This window comes from Petaurus breviceps, unplaced genomic scaffold (assembly GCF_028583685.1).
Source record: "Petaurus breviceps papuanus isolate PSGF00001 unplaced genomic scaffold, PetGlider_PUasm1.0 38, whole genome shotgun sequence".
Taxonomy (NCBI): domain Eukaryota; kingdom Metazoa; phylum Chordata; class Mammalia; order Diprotodontia; family Petauridae; genus Petaurus; species Petaurus breviceps.
Genome location: NW_027186304.1, coordinates 62,364,159 through 62,387,012, shown reverse-complemented (window position 1 = coordinate 62,387,012; position 22,854 = coordinate 62,364,159). Strand labels below are relative to the sequence as shown.

General features: G+C 36.8%; 1 long non-coding RNA gene and 1 other non-coding gene across 2 annotated transcripts in view; one reads left to right on the top strand and one right to left on the bottom strand.

Annotated features, from left to right (window-relative positions):
• The window catches only part of LOC138170551 (uncharacterized), a 32,033-nt gene that overhangs the window by 6,475 nt on the left and 2,704 nt on the right, over window positions 1–22,854 (top strand). Inside the window, exons 2-4 of the long non-coding RNA XR_011170658.1 lie at window positions 14,540–14,663; window positions 15,230–15,300; window positions 17,692–17,803. This is a non-coding gene — a long non-coding RNA (uncharacterized lncRNA). The remainder of the gene's footprint in view (window positions 1–14,539; window positions 14,664–15,229; window positions 15,301–17,691; window positions 17,804–22,854) is intronic.
• LOC138170746 (U6 spliceosomal RNA) lies at window positions 21,775–21,881 on the bottom strand. Its single transcript, XR_011170725.1, has one exon. It is a non-coding gene; the product is annotated as a U6 spliceosomal RNA (small nuclear RNA).

Below are 22,854 nucleotides of genomic sequence, written 5' to 3'. Positions count from 1 at the left end.
TCAGTTGCCAAAATAATCTTCCTAAAGAAGAGATCCAAACATGTCATTTCCTTCCTCAAAAATCTTCAATGGTTGCCTATTGCCCATGAGTTTCCCAATGAATACCCTCCATAAGCTAGCTCCTGACTACCTTTCCAGCCTTGATTTATATTATGCTCCTTCACGTACTCCATGTTGCAGACAAATTGGATTACTAGCAGTTCCATAAAGGTCACATGCCATCTCCCATCTCTATGCCTTTGTACAAGGTTATACCCCATTCCTAGAGTATTCTCCCTCCTCACTGTTGCCTCTTAGAATCTTATGTTCTTTCAAGGTTTCGTTCAGGTGTCACCTTCTAGAAGCCTTTCCTGATTTCCCCCAGGTGTTAGTGCAGTCTTCCTGCTAAAATTACTGTGTATTAACTTATCTGTGCACATATTATTTTACCCAGTGGAATGTAAACTCCTTGAGCCCAAGAACTGGGTTTGGTTTCTCCCCCCCAGCTATTTTTTTTTTTTGCATTTGTATCCCCAGCCCCTAGCAACATAGTAAATGCTAAATGAATGCTTGTTGATTTGAATTTGTTTTTAACAAGAATTGACCCTAAAGGGGCAGCTAGGTGGCACAAAGAATGAAGCGGCAGGCCCTGGAGTCACATGACCTGAGGTCAAATCTGGCACTTAACTCTTAATAGCTGTGTGTGACCTTGGGCAAGTCACTTAATCCCAATTGCCCTGCCTTCCCCCCTCCAAAAAGAGAAAAAAAAATTTACCCTAAGGTATCCTGCCCTCCCTTCAGTGAAATCCCCTTGGACAAAAATGGACAAATCCCCTTGGACAAAAAAAAAAAACCTAATTGCTTCAGAAATCTATATTTAATCACACTAAACTAATGCTAATTGAATTGATAGCTTTTTTCTAAGGAAAAAAAAGAAAATTTTATTTCTTAAGTAATAAAAAACTAGCAGGTTAAAGTGACACTAAGATTTGTTGCTTTTTTCCCCCTTCTAACTCAGCCTTTAAAAATAAAAACCTGGAACATCAGTTTAGTTAAATACAGGGAATTCCTAGTTTCTGTTAATGTCTTTTGTAACCCCTCCTAATTCTTGTTCTTTGCCAATTTATTTCCTCATTCTTTGCCTTTCTCCCCTAAAATCACATTTCAAACCACACTTTATTCTGCATTCTTTCTGGACTGATGCTGGTGTGATATTGTATACCCATGATCAAATTGCCTGAATTCTCTGAATCAATCTCAGTTTCTTTCTCTACTTCATAAAGTTGTCATGAGTTTTAAAGAAATCATATTGACAGGAAGAGCAAAGAAACAAACCTCTCTGTTCCTTTGCAAAAGATTGTGCTTATTCCTTCACTAAAATTTGTTTCCATTCTCTGCTCATTTCTGTGACAGGTAAATTCCTAATCCCACAAAACATAAATAATAAAGTAGGAAAACTGCTATCTTCTTTTCACATCTGGCTAAGGTATTCAATCTACCAAATTCAACTCAACAAATATTCTCCAAGTACTTCCTATGGTCCATAGGCTGCTAGGCAGCAACTGGGACATAGGCAGGCAGGTCCTGTAATGATAAAAGCACCAGCATTAGAATAAGGAAAGACATGAGTTTGAATTCCAACCTCTGACCCTTCCTCATCGTGTCTCTATGGAAAAGTCATAAAAGCCCTCAGAGTCACTGCTTACTCAGCTGCAAAGTGGGTGTGATAATAATACCAATTGTATTCACCTCAAAAAGTTGCTTTGAGAATCAAATGAGATACTTAGTACTCAAATATACATGTGATCTCATTCATTTGTGAGTTCCCTCCAATAAACATATCATAACTCATCCATTCCTACCCATCCCTTGTCCATCCCATCCCATAAGTTTGCCACAAGGAGTCCACCCAACATGCTGGAGGCCTTTCTTCCTTTTCCTGACATTCTGAGCAGATCACTGGAGCAATTGGCTGGCTGGCTGTCATTTAAGGATCAAAAGAAATAATTCTTGTTTATAATGTATATAATGCTATATGAATGTAAATTATTATTATTTAATATAATATACCTTCTATCCTTAAATGGTTCATCAAGGACACTGAATTAAAATTCTGGGTCTCCAAGCAGAGTTTTGAAATGATAATTCCCCCTTAGCCCAGTGGCCCTTTAACCATTCTCACTATATTTACAGGGTGTTCCAAAAGCTTTGGTGCGGTTTTAAGCTTTAAAGTTTAACACTATTTAGGTGTAGAATAGAGGTAGTTCTTATACCAGCAGCTTTACTTTAACCTTGCTGGAGCAAACGTGTCCTTCCCTCCTTCTACCTTCTCTACCTCACAAGAAAATAGTTGTGACTTTTTCAAAAGAAACTACAGTACTGACCTCTAAGGTTCTTTTTCAAAAGAAACTACAGTACTGACCTCTAAGATTTAACGTGAGAGAACCACACTATTTATGAAACTTGGAGCTGAAATATTTTTAAATTTATTTTGAAAATATAGATTTGCTTAAAGCTGCTTATAGCTGTAACTGATTTGGAAGGTGGGTGCCAAACCCTAATTCTGCCACTTACTAACTGTCTAACATTGGGAAAGTCAATTAAACTCAATAGGTCTCAGTTTCCTCGTTTAGAAAATGAAAAAAGGTGGGGTGGGATGGTGAGAGTATCAATAACCTCAAGGGTCTCTATCAACTCCAACATTCTCTTGGGTCTTTGGGGGCAAGGATAAGTCTTATCTAAATTTGGTATCTCTCTTAGAAGGCAGGACAATGGTCTATTAAGTAGGTGCTTGACAAATATTTGTTGACCTGAATTGATTACAATTATCCAGGTTTTTCTTGAATATTCAGTCCTTTAAGATCAAAGTTGAAGGTTCTTCTGTTAACCAAAATTTTAACCCTCATTTTTGGGGGGGAGGCTGGGAGTATGGGAGTATTGGGAGTATGAAACAGCTTTTCCATATCAATTGTCCAAGAAAATGAACTATCAGCATGCTTTAACTGATCCATTGGATTACTCTCTTAAACTCCCAAGATGACAGCTAATACTAATAAAAGTCAAATTTTATGCCCATCCATCCTTGATGTATTAAATGACCAGTTTGATTGGTCCAGTTTCTACTGACATTCAAGTACAGTGGGCCACATGATAGAACAACATGACCCAGGATTTACCCATCTAGTCACAGCTATGAGGGAAAAGATGAAATGGAAATTTTCCCTGGACCAACTCTAATCAAAACTTATGTCATTCAGTCATCAGAGCTACTAGATTATCTTTTAATCATTGGATTATAGATTGAGGGCTAGAAAGGATCTTCAAGATTACTCATTCAACTTTCTCATTTTACTGCCGTGGGAAATGAGTTGCCCAAGGTTAATTAGTCAGTAGAAGAGGCAAGATTTGAACCCAGGTCCTCTGATTCCAGAGCCGTAATGTTTTTTTCCCTACTGCGATCTAGAGATGACCTCTCATCCCAGAAGTATTGAGTGATTCCAACGTCATGATTCATTGTCTTAACCCAGCCATTTGTCTTTGTATTGACAGAATTTGAAAGAGTACCTGGCATTTGGCTGGTGTTTAACAAATAATTGAACTCAGTAGTGCTTTTAAATGAATTTTAATTAAATCATTATACCTTCTTTAAGATACTGCCAATTTGAAATATGCCAGAGACATAAGTCATCTCTAGACAAGCATGGAGTGTATAGACCCAGAAAAGAAGGAAGAAAGGAATGGGAGAAATGGTGACTTTCATGAGACAGATCACAATAACAACTGACATTTACAAAGCACTTTTAAGGTTAAGTAAAGCACTTCATATACATTATCTCATTTTGACACAAGTGTAAGTGACTTTGCAAGGTAAATACTAGAACCATTATTAACACATTTTACAGATGAGAAAGCAGAAGCTGAAGTCAAGTGATTTGCCCAGGGTCACACAGCTAATAAATACCAGAAGTAGGATTTCTTCCTGGGAAGTCTTCCTAATTTCAAGTATGATGTTCTATACATTTCACCACATTGCCTCATATCTGTACATGGTTTGGGGAATCTAAGTAATTTGTGCTGTCACTGGGATACAGAATGTAGGAGACTAGAGTTGGGAGGAAGTGATGCTAAGGGAGACCGGCTATCAAACATCTCTAACAAATCCTACCTCCTTCAAGCACTAGGGGGCATGTCCTCCAAACTAAACTGCACTATGGAGACAAGCATAACTGAAACTGTGAAGGCATAGTTCAACATGCTGTTAGGTCTAGGAAGGTGGGACCTTCTTTAGTCATATATTTATTATTATAATCATGACATAGATATGCATCATTTTCAAAGTGTTTTATATATTTTAAGCCAGATTCTCCTAAGTCATAATTGTACAAGCCATCTGAATAGTAATGACTTCTATTACTCATGCTATAAGGCTCCAAAAGCTGTTTTCTCAAAATAATCTAATGAAGTAGGTAAAGATGTATTATCATCCCCATTTTAAAGAAGAGGAATATCAGGCTCAGGGAGGTAAAATTATTTGTTCGAGGGGCGGCCAGGTGGCTCAGCGAGTAAGAGCACCGGCTCCAGTGTTGGGATGACCTGGATCAAATCTGGGCTTGGGTACTCAGCACCACACCCAGAAATAACTGGCCGTGTAACCTTGAGCAAGGTAACTTAACCCCTATTGCTTAAAAAAAAAATTATTTGTTCATAGGTTTAACAGCTGGTAAATAAGCAAAACTGGGATTTGAACCCCAGTCTCCTGATAAAATACTATTAGAGCACTAATGTTCAGTAATGAGAGAGACATCAAAAAAAAAAAAAAAGAACTCTGAGGTTTCACCCAGAAAATTGGCAAAGATGACAAGAAATAGGAATAATCAAGGTTGAAGGGGTGTGGAAAGAGAGGCAAGGTAATTCATTTTTGGAGGAGCTATTTGAATCCACACTATCATTCTGTAAATAAATTGGAATTATAATGCAAGTTAAATGGCTAAAATGTCCATACCTTTTCACCTAGACATTCCACTGTTAGATAAAAACTAGCATTTATGTAATTAGAGTTTATATAACACTTTAAGGTTTACAAAGCACTTTATAAATATAGCATTTTAGCCTTACACCAAATCTGAAAGAGAGGTGCTACTATTATCACAATATTTAATGAATGAGGAAACTGAGGCAGTCAGAGATAAAGTAACTTGCTCAGGGTGACACAGCTAGTAAGTGTCTGAAGCTGAATTTGAACTCAGGTCTCTCTGACTGCAGGTCCAGTACTCTATACATAAAGCCACTCAGCATATACCCCGAAGTCATATTTATGGTTAAAAAAGACATATGATAAGCATTATTATTCATTTTGTGGTAAAGAATAATAAAGAACATAGAGGCTATCACACTCTAGGTTATAAAGTTATAAAATTAATTGGGTATATCAACCCAATATAATACATTTCTCTGTATTATACGAATAGGAACTGCACCTGAGATTTTATTCACATACCACACTCTACCAATGCAAATTTGGCCCCTTCACTTCAATGTATAGTCTTAGAGTTTTCTAGAAAACTTAGAAGTTAAGGCAGTCAATATTTCTATATTTTACTTTATTCTGATGTCAATAAACACTCAAAAGAGAACATTTCCATATGCAACATAGAAAAGGTTTGTATGTGAAACTGAATCTCTATTCACTTACTTTTTTAGAAAGAATACAAAAAAAATCCAATATACCAATTTAAAAGCTATTCTGGGGGCAGCTAGGTGGTTCAGTGAATAAAGCACCCTCCTGGAATCTGGAGCACCTGAGTTCAAATTCAGCCCCAGACATTTGACACACTGGCTATATGACCTTGGGCAAGTCATTTAACCTCAATTGCCTTGCCTTCCCCCCTCAAGAAAAAAAGCTATTCTGTTTGTTCTCCCTTCTGAACTTCTGTTGGATGCAATTTTTAAAATGTTTCAATGTCCTTATTTTGTTTCTTTATTGGGGGGGAAGGGGAGACAGGCAACAATGTTTCTAGCTCCCCTCTTTCTCTCAATAAAAATAGAAAAATACAATCCTTGTAACAAATAAATGTAGTCAAGTAAAACAAAACAAGTTCCCACACTTGTCGTGTACAAAAATGTATGTCTAATTCTACACCTTAGGTCTCTTGAGAAATGGGTGAACCTGGTTTTTCATAGGTTCTCTGGAGTTGTGGTTGATCATAACATTGATCAGAGTTCTTAAGCCTTTTGTTGTCTCCCACATGACGTTTGAAGCAATTTCTCTTCCCTCCCTAACCCTCCAACTGCCATGGCAGCTATGAGCACTTGACCCCTGGTGCCAAAGAGCTTGCCAATGCCATTCCAAGACTGGACCTAAAATGCCTGACTGCTTCTTCTGCTTTGTCTTTCTTTCCCTAAGTATAGGTATCAATTTGCATGTCTTTTGTAATGGAGGAAATAAACAGTTTTCCTATACCTGATATTTACTAATTTGTTCAAAGAAAATACCTTTTCTAGAAAAGAATTCCTTTTTACTTTTTAATATTTTTTAGTTCAATTGGCATCATTAACATTTTCTCCATCCCTTTAAGTCTAGACAATCAATAAAACAATAAATCAAGCACAGATTTGTAGCCTTTGACAATTAAGGAGATCTCTTTTAAGAGAGACCCTAGGCATGAACCATCCCTAAATTTTGTCATAGACATTTTCCCCAGTGCAATGCTGGAGTGGGCTTCAATGAGACAGAAAGGACAAGAAAAAGCCTAATTCAATTCTTTTAGGGGTCAGCTATTCCCTGAATCAAATCTATGTGATTCTAGACTAGGAGCCACTTTGTGAAAAGTATACATACTCCTACCTCTGTCTCCTGTGAAGAATAACACTAATATTTCTCTTCACAATTACAGAGACATTTCAGTATGATGGAAACATTGATGGACCCGAATTCTAGTCCTGGCTATGCCATTAGCTGGGTACATTCCATTTGTCCTCAATTGTACAATAAGATTGGATTAGATGGCTCCTGTAGTTCCTTCTAGCTATAACATGATCTGATACTAAATGTTAAGACACTTCCCTCCTGGAATTCTGGTTCAAATGGAGCATTCTGAACAGCATCTGCTTCCTTCATTTGTTTATCACTATGGAACTTTCACACTCTGAAACACCACACATAAATCATGGCGTAGAGAAGTTGAAAGAAAAAGAAGAAAACTTGATAGAGATTCATGCATTACAAGAATGGGACGAGGCTTATGGTCCCTCACATTTTCAATGTGGCGATTTCTTTTGCTTAACTATTGCTATAGTAGAGTGCTGGATTTTAATGGGGAAGACTTCAATCCAAACCTTGTCTCTAACATTATTAGCTGTGTGATACCATAGGCAAAATACTTAACTCTTCTAAGTCTCAGTTTTCTCATCTGTAAAGTAAAAATAGAAGCAGCTAGGTGACTGGAGCTAGAGCATTGGGCCTGGAACCAGGAAATCTGATACTTACTAGCTGTGTGACCCTGGGCAAGTCACTTAACTCTGCCTCAATTTCCTCATTTGTAAAATGAGCTGGAGAAGGAAATTGCAAAGCACTCCGGTATCTTTGCCAAGAAAACCCTAGAATGGGGTCATGAAGTCAGACACAATTGAAATGACTCAGTAACAAAAAGTAAGAATAATAACCTACCTTCATAGATGGGGTTGTTTTGAGGATGAAATGAGGTCATATATGTAAAGTGGTTAGCAAATTTTAAAACTATACAAATGACAGCTATTATCATTATTATTATCATTATTGATAAAATTATTCTTTGTTACAAGAGAGCTGGGGCAAAGGTATGCTGAAACTAATTGTTAAAGTAAGGGCTTGTTTTATTGTTTTGATTGTCTAAACTTGATAGAGAAAATGTTAATAATGAAGAGTAAACTTAAAAGTGTGTCCTAGGTTACTTTTTTTCCTGGAAAGACAGTTGTTAAATTTTTACTAGCATATCCCTGGCTGGGGGGGGGGAAGGTAAACTTAGTTAAATGACAGAATCATTTTTTTTTTAATAAGGAAAGATGAAGAAAAGGGATCAGCCAAATCCCAAAGTATGGACTATCACTAGGGAAATTTCTGAAATTTCTACTTCTAGGGCAGGATGGGGGGATCTCCTTTTCTTTCTTATGTGCGTTAATAAATGCCTGAAGATCAAGAAAAAACTGAAAATATCTTTTAGGCAAACTTAAACAGGGGAGGTCTGGAATATAATGCTCAGCACTTTATGAGTATTGTCAAATGAAAAGTTAGGGCCATGGAACACCTACCAAAATTACTCATCTGCAGAATGGCAGGGCATATTATATACAAGGGAATATGAGTTTAACCAAAGTGGCCTCCAAGTTACTAACCTTTATGCCAGTGGAGTGAGCAGTTTCTCTAAATACAATAGAACCTCTGCCACTTTGAAGATAAGCTCTCACAGGCAGCTTAAAACAATAATTCTGTACTTTCTTTCCTGTTTCTAGATTTATTTTAAGTATTAGTATAAAATGTCAGAGAGGCTGATAGCAGCCAGATCAGTTTGTATAAAAATCGACTGCCTGTTTGTAGTATATTACAGCTATATTTGACACAGGAAAGCATTTAATCATGAATGCTATCAGTACACCACACCCACCTTTGTGAGGACTCTTATAGGCTAGATTTATCACTGTGAACTTGAACTGGATAGACAAGTAGTGATGGATAGGACAGGCTGCTTCTGAGAAGTTAGGGTTAAAAGTGAACTGTCGGTAACTCAGCTACTAAGATAAAGGTTTGTAAAGCCTCCTTTCAGTAAAGGCTCTTACAAATAGCCTGGTTTCCATAACAGGCAACTAACGTTTGACAGAAGAAATCAGATGAACTGATTACAGGTAAAGGTTGCATTTCTTCGTCCAACCTTCACTTCCAAAGGCTTTTTACATTGCTGTGATTTCTAAACAGGTTAGTCCCCTTTACAAGACTTTTCTTGCTTAGGGTTTTTCAGGATAATAATTCATGTAGGCTTATCAATGCAATTTACTATAACTTTTTTACCTCTGTGGTAAAAAAAAAAAAAGACCCCTTACTTAGCTCTGAATTCATTCCATACTTACACAACCAATCTACTTTGGAGGCTAAAGAAGACATTCTCTCTTTAGTCCTTCTAAAGGCAGTATGTTCTCAACGTATGTCAACTGATTAAATGATAATACCAAAAGGCTAAAGTAGCTCCATATTGAAATAATGGGGAACAACTTGGTAACATGTAACAATATACCAAATTTTCTTCTACTATACAGGGAAAACAGTTTATTGGAAAGGATGAGGTTGGTAGGGAATGATTAAAAAATAATATGTATGTAAGAAGCATTAACATTGGATGACACTGGAAGGTCATCTCCTCAGTAAAATAGGTGGCAGCTATGTATGAACTCAGACTGAAATCTATTTGTTCAGGCAAATTATGATAGAGTTGAGCAACGAGTACGAATGGTATGTGGAATCATAAATGGGGAACCAGAAAGATCTTTAGAGATCATCTAATCCAAGCCTCTTATCTTGCAGATGAGGAAACTGAGGCACCCAGAGTGATCACATAGGTAACATGTGGCAGAACCAAGATTTGCATCTAGAGCCTCATACTCTAAATTCAGCCCTTTTTTGACTGCATCATGCTGCTCATTGTGAAGAAGGTCCTTAATGGAGTATACCAGTCATGGGGGGATATTGGAATTGGATGAAAGGATAAAAGAGAAGGCTGAATAAAAGTACTAGGTATTCTGTAGGGCTATAACCTGCATCAGAAGAGAGAAGATAATTGAGAGGCTTTAAACTTAGGCAAGTTACAATTCACATATGCTAGTTCTATTGGGTGGAAATACCTGTTTCACTGTCTTTTCAAGATAACAATTACCTTCTTTCATGGTATGTTGTTAAATATTTAACAACTAGCTCTCCAAAAAAAAATAATGCTTATTTTCATTTAAATCATATTCTTAACATTTTTGCCATTACTTTTTAAAGTCTAGACAAACAACAAACCAATAAATCAAGTCTTGATTTGTAGGCTTGCTAATTTCTGAGGTGTGTATATTTATACTGAAAATATAGCCTTTATGAAGTTACTCCAGTAGCCCTGCCATCTGCTAACTGTATATAAGATCAGTCATAATGCAAAACTTCTCTTCAGAGCATCAGAGCAATCTAAATGAACTAGAGGAGTCAGTGTAGAAATTAAGTTAACTTTTTTTTTATTTTTAAAAAATTTTTTATTTATTTTTTTTGATAGTTAATTTTTGTTAAGTATCCTAGATAATAGGTTTTTTTGGTGGCTGTTTTGGGTTTTTCTCTTCATCTGTTTCATCTTTTTCCCCCTCCGACTTGTAGTTTTTTTTTGCTCTCATTTCATTTTAAAATTGTTTCTTTTAAATTTTTTTCCAGTGATAACTGTCATTTGCTCTCCTTTCTCACTAGGCACATTGCCTGTTTAATAGCTTTGGGTTTTGTGGTTGTTTTTTTTTTCTTCTGAGTTTCCCTCCATTTGGTGTACTTTCTTCCTACTTTTGTTTATTTCTTTCCTCCCCACCCTGACAGAAAGGACATAATTTGTTGGTGAAGAAATGACACACTTAAAATATCTTGGTTTTCATTGGGAAGAATCGCTATCTATTTTTCTGACTATAGTCTGACATCAGAAATGTTCATTAGATGGATATTCCAGTAAAAGATCCATAGAGTAGAATTCATAGACCCAGATTTAAAAGTAATCTTAGAAGTCATCTAGTTCAGCATCCCACCCAAAGCAAGAATCCTCTCTTCCAGTCCCACCAGTTATTCATCCAGGCTCAGCTCAAATGCTTTTGTTACTGAGACTTTGCTACTTTAGAGCCCATTCCATGACTGGACTTTTCAAATTGTTAGAAAGATTTTTTTTTTTATATTTAACTGTAATATCTACTCTTTGGTCTGTCCTTTACCTTTTGAAGGCAGTATCACATAATGGAGAGAGTGTCGGACTTGGAGTCAGGAAGATCTGGGTTCAAACCTTGCCTCCAAAATTTCTTGATTATATTATGATAAATGCCCTATACTGGAATGGTCATGGGAATTTGAAGATCTTTTCTGCTCCTTAATAAGCCTAAGGGAATTTGAAGACTTTCCCCGCTTGGAAGATCTTTCCTGCCCCCAATAGGCTAAATGTAATCACGTGGAGCCTGTAGTGGGAGGAACTTGCTGAAGGGTGGAGCAGAGCCCATAGGAATCCGGGAGTCAGAGCAGTTGGAGATGGAGGGAGGAGAGGATGTACCCAGGCAGACAGTTAGGCTTGTGAGTAAATGTTTGTGGGAAGGCTAAAGGATGGTGTGGCTCTCTGCTATACTGTAATGTATTAACTTCTATGTTGCCATGGTGGATTTGGTTTTCTGGTATCTGAATAAATATTTTGCTTCTGTCTTTAATATGGAGAGCCTGTTATATTTTGTGATTGAGCACTATGCTGGCATATTCACAGTTGTTCTTGGCACTGTGAATATTGCATTGGCACTATGTATACACAAACATACATGCTTCAGTTTCCTTGTTTGTAAAATGGAAACTTGGTTGCTATGCTAATCAAATATGATAATGTAAGTAAAGCACTTTACAAACCTTGAAGTACTTTATTGTTTCTTGCTGCTCCTCATACAGGACACTCCATCTCCTGACTTCTATGGCTATCCCCCATGCCTGGAATACTCTCCCTTCTTACCTCCACCACCTGACTTCCCTGAAAACTCAACTTTCAAATTCCACCTTCTAAGAGAGATTGGCCAAAATGGTATAGAAGCAGGAAGCAGTATAGCAAGTTCCCCTCCCTACAGCTCTGCCAAAGAGATCTAGAAAATCTACCAGATCAAAGCCTGACGGGAAATCTAAGGGAAAAAAATCATAGTGGGTCATTTTTCCAGTCTAACTCAGCATAGAGAGATAGACAAGTCAATGGACACTGGAGATGAAGTCTGGCCAGCACAGAGCATGCAGAAAGATTTAACTGAAGTGAGAGACATGTATCAGGACTTCCAAGCATTCCTGATAAAAATACCATAGAAACATTGAAATGTGAATTAAGCAGTCAAGAGAAACATAAAAAGATAAATATGAGCAAAGAATCTTAAGAAACTAAACAAGGAAAAATGTTTATATTCTAATATGGAAAGCTGATACTTTATCATCAGCAGGAGTCATAGATGGACTCTAATCAGACAGAACGCCAAGGAGTAGTTCTGAAATGTCTTAATCTTAGGGAAAAAAAATGAAAGAGGGAATACACTGCAGTGGATGAAAGGGAGAGGAAGACTGGGAATTATCTCATATGATCAGGGTGAGCAAGGAGAAGTCTACATAAAGAAAAAGGGTTAGGGGAAGGGGACACTCATTTTCATCTGTACTGGTGCAATGGGAATGGGAATTTGAAGATCTTCCTTGCCCCTTAACAGACCTAGGGGGGAGTGTGAAGACCTCCCTTGCTTTGAAAGTAAACTCTGCCCCCTAATAGGCTGAATGTAATCACATGGAGCCTTTGATGGAGGAAATTTACTAAAGGGTGCAGCAGAGCCCACAGGAAGCAGGTAGTCAGAGCTAGTCAGAGCTAGCCAGATGATGGGGGAGAGAGGAGCTCATTAAGGAGATAGAGAGGTTTGTGAGTAAATATTGATCTCGTGTTGGTTTGTGGGAAGCCTGAAGGCCGCTGTGGCTCTCAGCGTTATTATGGCTTCTGAATGTCTTTGGTACTATGATGGAATCAGCTTACTGGTTTTGGGATTCGGTTTTCTGGTGTCTAAACAAATACTTCAGTTAAATCCTCTATCTGGAGACTGGTATGTTTTGCCATCTAACATCATGCAATACTTACAGTCACGGTCTTTATCATGATCGTGGGCACTGTAAATATTGCATTAACACTACAACTGTTTAAAGGAGGGATGAATGCATACATAGTTAGGTATAGAAATACATATCAGTAAACAGAAACAATAGGAAGAGGTGGAAAAAAGAGAAAAAAGGAATGAGGAAGGATAAATTAGGGAAGGGGTTAGTCCTAACTAAACTCTAAAAATGTAAAATTAAAAAAAATTATATAGCAGCTCTTGTGGGGAAAAAAGTTAAAAACTGAGGAGTACTTGTTAATGGGGGGAATGACTGAACAAGTTATAGTATGTAAATATAATAGAATATTACTATGCTGTAAGAAACAATGATGGGGATGATATCAGAGACACTTGAAAAGATTTTAATGAACTGATGCATAACAAAGTGAACAATTTATACAATACTGTAACTACAACACTGAAAAGACAAACTTTGAAACACTTAGGGATAATGGCCTACCACAATGCAGGAGGAACCAGGATGAAACAGGCTACCCAATTCCTAAATGAGAAATAATGAACTTTTTAGTATAGAATGAGACATACAATAGAACCTCAGTTTATGAATTTAATTCTTTCCAAGATTCTGTTCATCATGCAATTTGTTCATATTGCAAAGCGAATTTCCCATAGGAAATAATGTAAAATCAGATGATCAGTACTACATCCCCAAAAAATTCATATAAAAATAATTATTTATAATTTTAAGTTTTTTATCCCTGATGTACCTGAAATACAATAGCAATGATTAGTATACAATATAAACCGAAAATAAAACAAATTAACCTGCACTTTACCTTTGAGAAGAGTCATGGCTGGTGTGGCTGGTGTGAGGGAGACAAAGGCAGGAGGACAAGGAAGGATTATTGCTTGGAAGGAGAATTTCCTTCCATGAGAACATCCAGGATTTCAACATCATAAGCATCCTCTCTTATGCTACTTTCACTGAAAGTAAGACTGACACTACTGCCTTCACTTATTTTTCATTTTTTTTAGAATCACTTTCATGTTTTGACTCACTGATTTTTTTTTCTTTATGTTTTCTTCTGACTAGGAATCTATTTAATGACACTTGTTTTTGACGTTTTTTCAGAATGCCACAGATATGTGACATTCCATTATCGTTAAAAATATTCATGGCTCTCATTGCTGCAATCTTAATTGGGTGGTTTTTTTCAACAACAGTTTACATTTTTCCCCACATCTGATAAACCTCCCTGATTTCCCTTGACATGAGGGATTCCTCTGACCCCTCAACCTTCTCCTCAGATGAAGTCTCCTCCACAAACTCTTGCTATTGCTCCTCTTAGATCCATCAGTTTGTCTGCCGCGTCAACGCTGAATGAGGTCAATTAGGACGGTATACTGACCTGCGGTTCTTTTGTTTGACATATGAAAGCAAAAAAAAAAAAAACCCATTGCCCTAGTTGAGCATCATCCTTTAGCGAGCTGTTCAAGTCCAAACATGATGTTTGTACTGCAAATTTTTGTTAATCCTGCAAGACAACTTTTGTGAAAAATTTCTCCTCCTCCATCAAAGCATACATAAACCAGGTTACTCATAAACCTAGGTTTTACTGTAGTTTTCTTTTTTGGAAAAGGGGGAATTTGTTTTGCTTGACTATATATAGGTGTCTATAACAGGGGGTCTGTTTTTCTTTCTCAAAAGGGTTTTGGTTGTTGTCCTTCCTTCTTGAAGAGGATCTAAATGACATCACTATGCCAGAGTCAAGTTTAAAAGTGTCCCACTGTGGCTGATCAGACCAATATGAGCTCAGAATGCTCTACCACAGGTAGGGCACAAATAGTCTGTGTGAACATCTGGGGTGGATTCTGTAAATTTGGGCATCCTGCATTTGCTTTGAGCTATTTCAATTCTGCTTTGCTTATAGAGAGCATAGTGCCTTCTCTGATATGGGCGCACCATGCTGAGTGGTTCTGTGCCAATGTCTCCCATGTCACACAATCAATTCCAAAGTTCTTAAGAGAGACCTTGAGTGTCTTTGTGTTGCTTCTTCTGACCACCATGTGAATGCTTGCTCTGTCTAAATTCTCCATAAAATCGTCTGCTTCAAACTCTGCTTCAGGGAATACAACTCTGATGGGCTGACCGCATTGTTCAAATGCAAAGCATATGCTTGCCAAAAAGACTCCAAAGGGTAGGGAGGTGGGAGAGAGGGAGAAGGCAGATTTTTACTGATTGAAAAACAATTTCTTAATCTTTGCCATTTTTCTTTAAACTGGTTTTGCCTAGTCTGATATCTTGCCAACATTTCTTTAAACTAGATTATTCTTCATTGCTTCTCTCTGTTTTATGAAATGATATTGCTTATAATTATCCATCATTCTTCCTTGTAAGGTTTTACATACCACTTTGGATTGTACTTTGGTATTATTACCTTTGGCAGTCTTTCTCTCTCCACATGGCAAGTAAGTAAAATATTTGCTGACTAAGATGCTTTCTGGGCTCATTTGTTTTCCTTATTGTGACAATTTCCTTTCTGAAGCTTCTTTATATAATATTTATAATTTATGTTAATTTCATTTCTGTTATCTATTTTCTATTTTTGATTGTCAATTATTTGTTTAAATAGTTCAGAATTTAATTGTTTCAATCGTAGACCATAACTTTTTCTCATTATTTTTTTCTTGCTTTTTAAAACTAATTCTGATTTTTAACAGGTCTGACTATATTCAGAGATAACTTCACATCAATAACAATTCCCTTCCTCACTATTAAAATATAATCTATTTTGTATGTCTCTATATTATTTAGTGTTCACCATATCCAGTGCCTACCAATTCTTTTCTCTAAGAAAGCATTCATCAGGTTTCTTTGTAGTTACAAATGTTTTTCTTTTTTTTCTCCTGAATCATGCTTTCCCATCACCTTTTCTCACTATTGCCCTATAGTCACTAGGTATCAGAGTATATGATGATTTAATTTGGAGAATCTTAAATTCTTTGTAGAATTTCTCTACTTCTTCATCCTTAGCCACTGATATTTGATATTGGTGCATAAACTGCAATTATTTTCATGGTAGTCTTTTTGCAAATACTTATCATTGGAATTGCAATACATCATGACCAGATCTCCCTTGAAATAATGTTTCTTGCTGATTTTGGGCATATTGTAAATGCATTCTGCCAACTCCTTGCTTTGATTCTTTAATGAGTATCTACTTCCTTATTTCTTCTATTTATATTCCACAAAGTCCTATTCTAATGCCCCATGCTGGCGTGAAGGTGATGCTGAGTTCTTGAGTCCACATCAACAAATTACAGGCTCTGGCAGTTTCTATCATGCTGGAAAGTCTTCAAGTAGAGCTAAGCAGCAGACTGACTCTGTTTTATAAGAACTAGCCTAGCTAAGTAAGGAGAGACACATTAGCAGCAGGCCAGATAGTTATCAATGAATTTGGGGGTCTTGGCTACCCATGACACAAAGAAAAATACAATATTAACCACAGTCCTATGGGGCTCCCTTCTACTTTTGCGGTGATGGTGGCAGAGGACACTAAGAATCGCATAGACTTTAGAACCATCTGTCAACTTTATTTTGATTATTAGTACTCTGAATGTGATACCTGATCAATGGGTTTATTGCTGAAGGAATTGAATCACTTGAGTCTTGCTGTTCTTACTCCTTTGGACATTCCTTTAAGTATCTGAAACATTATGTCATCCTTACTAAGCCCTTTCTCCTCCAGGCTAAAGATTTCTTATTTTTTTTGACTCTTCCTCATATGACATTATTTCCAGACATTATTTCCTTATCATCGTGGTCATTTGTATAAAGTTTACCAATGTGTCTCTTAAAGTATCCAAATATAGAAACAATACACCAGATGTGTTCTGACAGGTGCAGAGTATGGTGAGAATATTAACTTCCTTGATCTGAAGAGAATGCTTCTGTTAATGGAACCTAAGACTGGATTAGTTTTTTTTAAGCTATATAATACTATTGTATAACATCTCATATGAAGCCTGTGGCCAACTAGGAGCTTCCTGTTCATTGAAGGTATTTGAGTAGAAGATAAATGACTATCTCTTAAGGAAGTCATAGAAAGAGTTCAATCACTGGGTGGGAAAGTAGAAGTTCCCTTCTAACATTAAGATTTTATATTTGAAACTTCCAAGTCCTTTTCATGTGAATTGCTATTAAATTAGATCTCCCTCAACCTGTACCTAGGTTAATTGATTTGTTTAATGCTAGGTACATGACTTTACATTTATCCCTGACAAATTAACTATTTCTAGTTTAGGGCCATAATTATAGCCTACAAAATATTTTCAAATATTATCATTCAATTTGTTTATGATCACTCTTAGCTTTATCATAGATGAATTTGCTGGTCTTACTAATAATACGTCTTAATTATCATAATAATCATCTTCATATAAACCATTGAACAAAAATAACAACAGAATAGAGCCCTACAATGTGCCAGTAGAAACTGTTCTCCTGGGGCAGCTAGGTGGTGCAGTGAATAGAGCACCAGCCCTCGAGTCAGGAGGACCTGAGTTCAAATTCATCCTCAGACACTTGATATTTACTAGCTGTGTGACCTTGGGCAAGCCACTTAACCTCAATTGTCTTGTCTTCCTCCCTCCAAAAAGAAAAAAAATAGAAACTACTCTCCAGATTGGCATAGATTCTCTTCCATTTCTACTTTGCAGAATGTCACTATGATAAAAGTGAACATCTTAATTAAGCATTACTCTTTGATGTTATGACATTATAAGGCAACATTTTGTTTTTTTTTTAATTAAGAAGTATTTATTTTTCTCTCCCTCTCATTTCTTTTCCTCCAACCTTAGGGAGGGAAAAGGACAAATATGAATTGTCAAGTAAAACAAATTCCCACATTAACCATGTGCAGAAATGGATGCCTCATTCTACATCTTGAATCCCTTGCCCCTCTGTTGGAAGGTCAGTAGCATTAATCATTGTTACTTTGGAATAGTGATTGGTCATTGAATTCATCATGGTTCTTAAGACTTTTAAAGTTCAGTTTTTATAGTATAGTTGTCATTATATAAATTCTGCTCATTTCATCCTGCATTAATCTATATAAGTCTTCCAGGTTTCTCTGAAGTTGTACTTTTCATTATTTCTTAAAGGACAATAATATTTTATTACATTATAGCACTATAATTGGCTCAGTCATTCTCCAATCAATAGGCATCCCTTGGTTTCCAGTGTTTTGCTACATAAAAAATTTCCTCCATGAGTCCTTACCCTCTTTAGGGTATAGGCCCAGTAATGGCATGACAGAACAAAGGGTATGGATGATGTCTTTTCTTTTATCGACATAAGATACCTCCCATTCCCACTTTTGTCACTAGGCAGAAAGAAGACTAAGAGATCTATAGTGGTCTCTCATGTCATATTAAAATGAAAAATGCTTTCAGCAATGGGTCACCACATGACTAGAAACAGCCCTAAGATTTCCAGGTAGTAGACTTGAACCAAGCTGACTGTTCATGCATGGTCCATGCAATGGTACTTGCTACACAAGGGTTGTGGTCAGCATTGTGGTGAACTACAACTTCCTTGCACCTAAAAGGGAGAGGAAATACAGATTATAATAAGCATTTATGGTGATAATGTTTGTATACCATCAGTTTAAATGGGAGCCAGAGAAGACAGAGGTGAGTCCCTCCCCTGCTCTACAATCACTCCATAATGGTTCGGCTCCTACAGAAGGATTCTAAAAGCAACCTGTTTAAGATGAAGGAGGAGGCAATCTGCATGTATTCTTCCTACCCTCTAGCTGTACCATCTAGACTGACTCTCCTCCCTGCTCTTTCCTTAGGGACTCATGCTGTAAGCATGAGTAATATGGTTCCCTTACGTAAGTGAGGAGTTTCTTCTGGGAAGAATTTGCCAGACTGGAAAGACTAATAACTAATGCTTTAGGGGGTGCCTAAGAATCCAGGCAATAGAGTGGAGAGAAGGAAAGGAGATGTGCTATCCTCCATACAGAGTGGTCGAAGCACATTTATAGATCTATATGATCATAGAATAACTTATTCTGGCCTGGCAGGAAATTGAGAGATCATCTAGCACAACATTTTAAATTTATAGATGAGGAAACTAAGGCTGAAAGAATCAGTAACTTGTCCATGGGTAAAGCAGCAAAACTGGCATTTGATTTTTTTAAAATTAGAATATTTTCTATTGTGAATTTAACCAACACTAAATAAAATGAACATTTCCATATACATAGAACAGAAAAAACTAGGATTGTAACTAAAACCTCAAATCTCTATTTTGAGTAGTTTGCTTTAAATAAATTCACACATAGATAGACAGACAGACAGACAGACAGATAGATGGATAGATAGATAGATAGATAGATAGAGATATATACACACACATATATATGTAATAAATTCCATATGTAACTTTTAAATCTTTCCTGTTTGCTATGATTCTTTCTGGCCTTCCATCTCAGAACTGGTGTTTCAAGCAAAGTTCTCTGCCTCTAAATCCAGAACTCTTTTAACTACTTCATTCAATTCAACAAGTATTCAGTAAACCTATTCAGTCAAATGCATTTTGCTAGGGGCTGGAGATACTAAGATGAAATAAGACCTAGTCCCTGACCTCAAAACAGTCACAGCCACACACTGATGAATAATTTCTATGAAAAACTCACACACACACACACACACACACACACACACACAAATACACAGCTACCCCCAACAAAAGGTTGTAAAGTGAAGGTGGAGATGGGATAAAAATAAACATCATCTTTTCTTAGTGATAGATGGTTGCAATAGCAGTTGGTGTTGCATTCCTTGGGTTAATAATCAACATGAATTTGATACTGGGAATTCCATTCCAAGGTGAAATCTTGTGAAGCATAAAATTCAAGACTGTGAGGGGAAAAGGAACATTTGAAATGTACTTTCCTTCCAGATAGCAAGAGTTTGAAGAAGTTGGTTAATTATGGCCTCACATCAAGTCTATCATCAAAGTCAAGATTTTCCTTCAGGGTCCAAGGATTGAAGGAAAGTGAGTCTACAAACACAATCTTGAGAGTTAGGTTTACAGAGTTACTTGTTCCCTTGGGCTACAGCAATAACTAACCTTTATAAGCTGGGGGAAAAAATGAAATATAGGCATCGCTTCGGTTTCTTGGGAACAATAACCCAGGAATCTGTGAATATTTTTAGTAAGCATTACTGGATAGGGTGTTAGACTTAGAATAATTTAGAACTGAGTTAAAATCCTTCCTCAGACATTCACTAGCTATGTTACTCTGAGAAAGTCACTTAACCTCTCTTGGACACAGTCAGTCAGCATCATCCAGTAAACATTTATTAAGCACCTACTATATGCCATACACTAGAGTTAATAGCACCTGCCTCACAATGTTTTTATGAGACTCAAATGAGAATATATGTAAAACCCTTTGTAAATCTTAAAGCTCTATAGAAAGGTTAGTTATTATTATTATGACTATTGAAAGAAAATTTGGAGGAAAAGAAAATATGGGATTTGAGTTCATATAATATGTTGATATATAGGAACACAACCTATTTGAATTCACATAATATCATGAGGAGGATGATAATCATCCCTACAGAATATTGGGGTTCTAAAGTAGTCAAGCACTGATTCAGTTCAGTTCAGCAAGTATTTATGAAATGTTTTCTACATGTAAGGCAGGTATTGTACTATGTGCTGGGGATGCAAAGACAAAACACAGGGGAGTCTCTCTACATGAGCTTTACGCTTTAACATTAGCACAGATAAGTAAATACAACATAGTTTGAGGAAGAAAGAGAATACTAAGAGCATCAGAACAGACTAACTAGAGGAGGTTCTTCTGAAAGTCAAATAAGGAAGGAATGTATTCTATACCCATTGAACCAATTATGCCACTAAACAAAGGCAGGGAATGGCCTTTGGAGTTCAGCAACAGCTAATAGGTCAGAGTTTTTGGAACACCATATTTGAAAGGGAGGAGTACAAAACATGCATGGAAAGGTGGGTTGGAGAAAGCATATGGAGGGCTTGAAATGCTAAGAAATCTATATTTATCCAGAAAGTCTTAGAGATTTTTAAGCAAGGGCCTGAGATGGTCAGATCTGGACCTTAAGATTTCTCCCTCCCCGCTACTATTTAACATAGTTTCAGATATACTAGATAAAGCCATACAAGCAGAAAACAAAAATCTAATGTATAAATGACAGCCTAGAGGAGACAAAACTACATTTATATGAAGACAACATGATGGTATTCTTGAGAAAAAAAAATCATCAGATAAACTAATTGAGATGACAGCTACAGCAAGACTATAGGATACAGCATAAATACACACAAATTATTATTCTATTCAGTACTAACAAAAACCAGGAAGAAACAATAAGAGGAATTTGATTTAAAATAATTACAAAATATATAAAATCTCAGGCCTTAGGAATATTATTTTGGCAGTTAGGTAGAGGACAAGTCTGAGAGGAGGGAGAGCAATTAGGAAATTATGACAGCTGTGCAGAGAGGAGTTAATGAGGGCCCAAAAAAGAATCTTGATGATATTAGTAGAAAGGAGACAGATGGAATGATACTGTTGAACACAATGGTCAACCATGATTCCAGAGGACAGTTAAAGAATGCTACCCACTCTTCTGGTAAAGGCAATGAATGAATGAACTAACATGAAGACTAATATAGCTGAGGCCAAGCAAGACAGTGTGGCAGCCTAGCAGATAGAGTAGTGGGCCTAGAGTCTGGAGTCCAGAGGTCAAATCTGCCCTCAGATAATTACTAACTGTGTGACCCTGGGCAAGTCACTTAACACTTTTTCTCAATTATAAAGTGGAGTTAATAGCACCTACCTCACAGGTAATATTTGATAAATATTATCAAATGAGATGATATTTTTTTTTAATATGGAATGCTTCATGAATTTGCGTGTCATCCTTGCGCTGGGGCCATGCTAATCTTCTCTGTATCGTTCCAATTTCAGTATATGTGCTACCGAAGTGAGCACTGAGATAATATTTTTAAAACATTTAACAGAGTACATGGCAATAGCAGGTTCTATAAAAATGCTTATTTCCTTCCCTTAATATGGACTTTTTTTTTTTACTTGACTATGATTATTTCTTAAAAGGGTTTATTTTATTTCCTTTAGTGGTGGTTTGGTGGGGTAGATAGGCTAAAAAATTAATGCTTAATAATTGAAAAAAAATTTTTTAATGTTATTAAGGTTGAAGCAACAGATGTAGCAACTGATTGCACAGGCTATCCTTAAAGTCTTAGGGTAGTTGATAGCTCTTTTGCTTGGAGGAATGACTTTTGTAGGAGAGGGAAGAACTTAAAATATAATAACAATAGAGACTAGCACTTATACAGTGCTTTAAGGCTTACCAATCACTATATGTTACCTAATCTGATCATTACACAACCCTCTGAGGTAGACACTTATTATCCCCATTTTTACAGATGAGGAAACTGAGGCTGGGAGAGGGTAAATGATTTGCCCAGGGTCACACAGCTAGGAAGTGTCTGAAGCAGGAGTGTAATCTCTGATCTTTCAGATTCCCAAATCCAGCATGCTCTTATTCATTGCACCACTTGCCTGCCTCTGAAACTGGGTGACAGAAAGGTTGGTATCAGCAGAAATTGAGAAATAGATTTAGGGGGTAAGAGAATGCATTCCATTTAGGAAATGTTGGCTTTGAGTCACTAATGAGACATCCAAGTGGAGATTCCAGAGTGCAGTTGGTGATGCAGGTCTAGAGTTCAAGAGACAGCTTAGGACTAGATGTAGAGATTTGAGTTAAGTCTGTGCCTTTGCTTTAACTGCATTTTCTAAGGGTTTGGATGGTGGGAAGTTTTGCCAAAAACACTTCCCTAACCTCCTGCCTCATAATGACCTTTGGAAAGGCTTTGAATTGTACTATCATTTAAGGTTGAGAAATTCTCAGCATGGTCTGCATTCCTATCTTCTTAACTTCTGA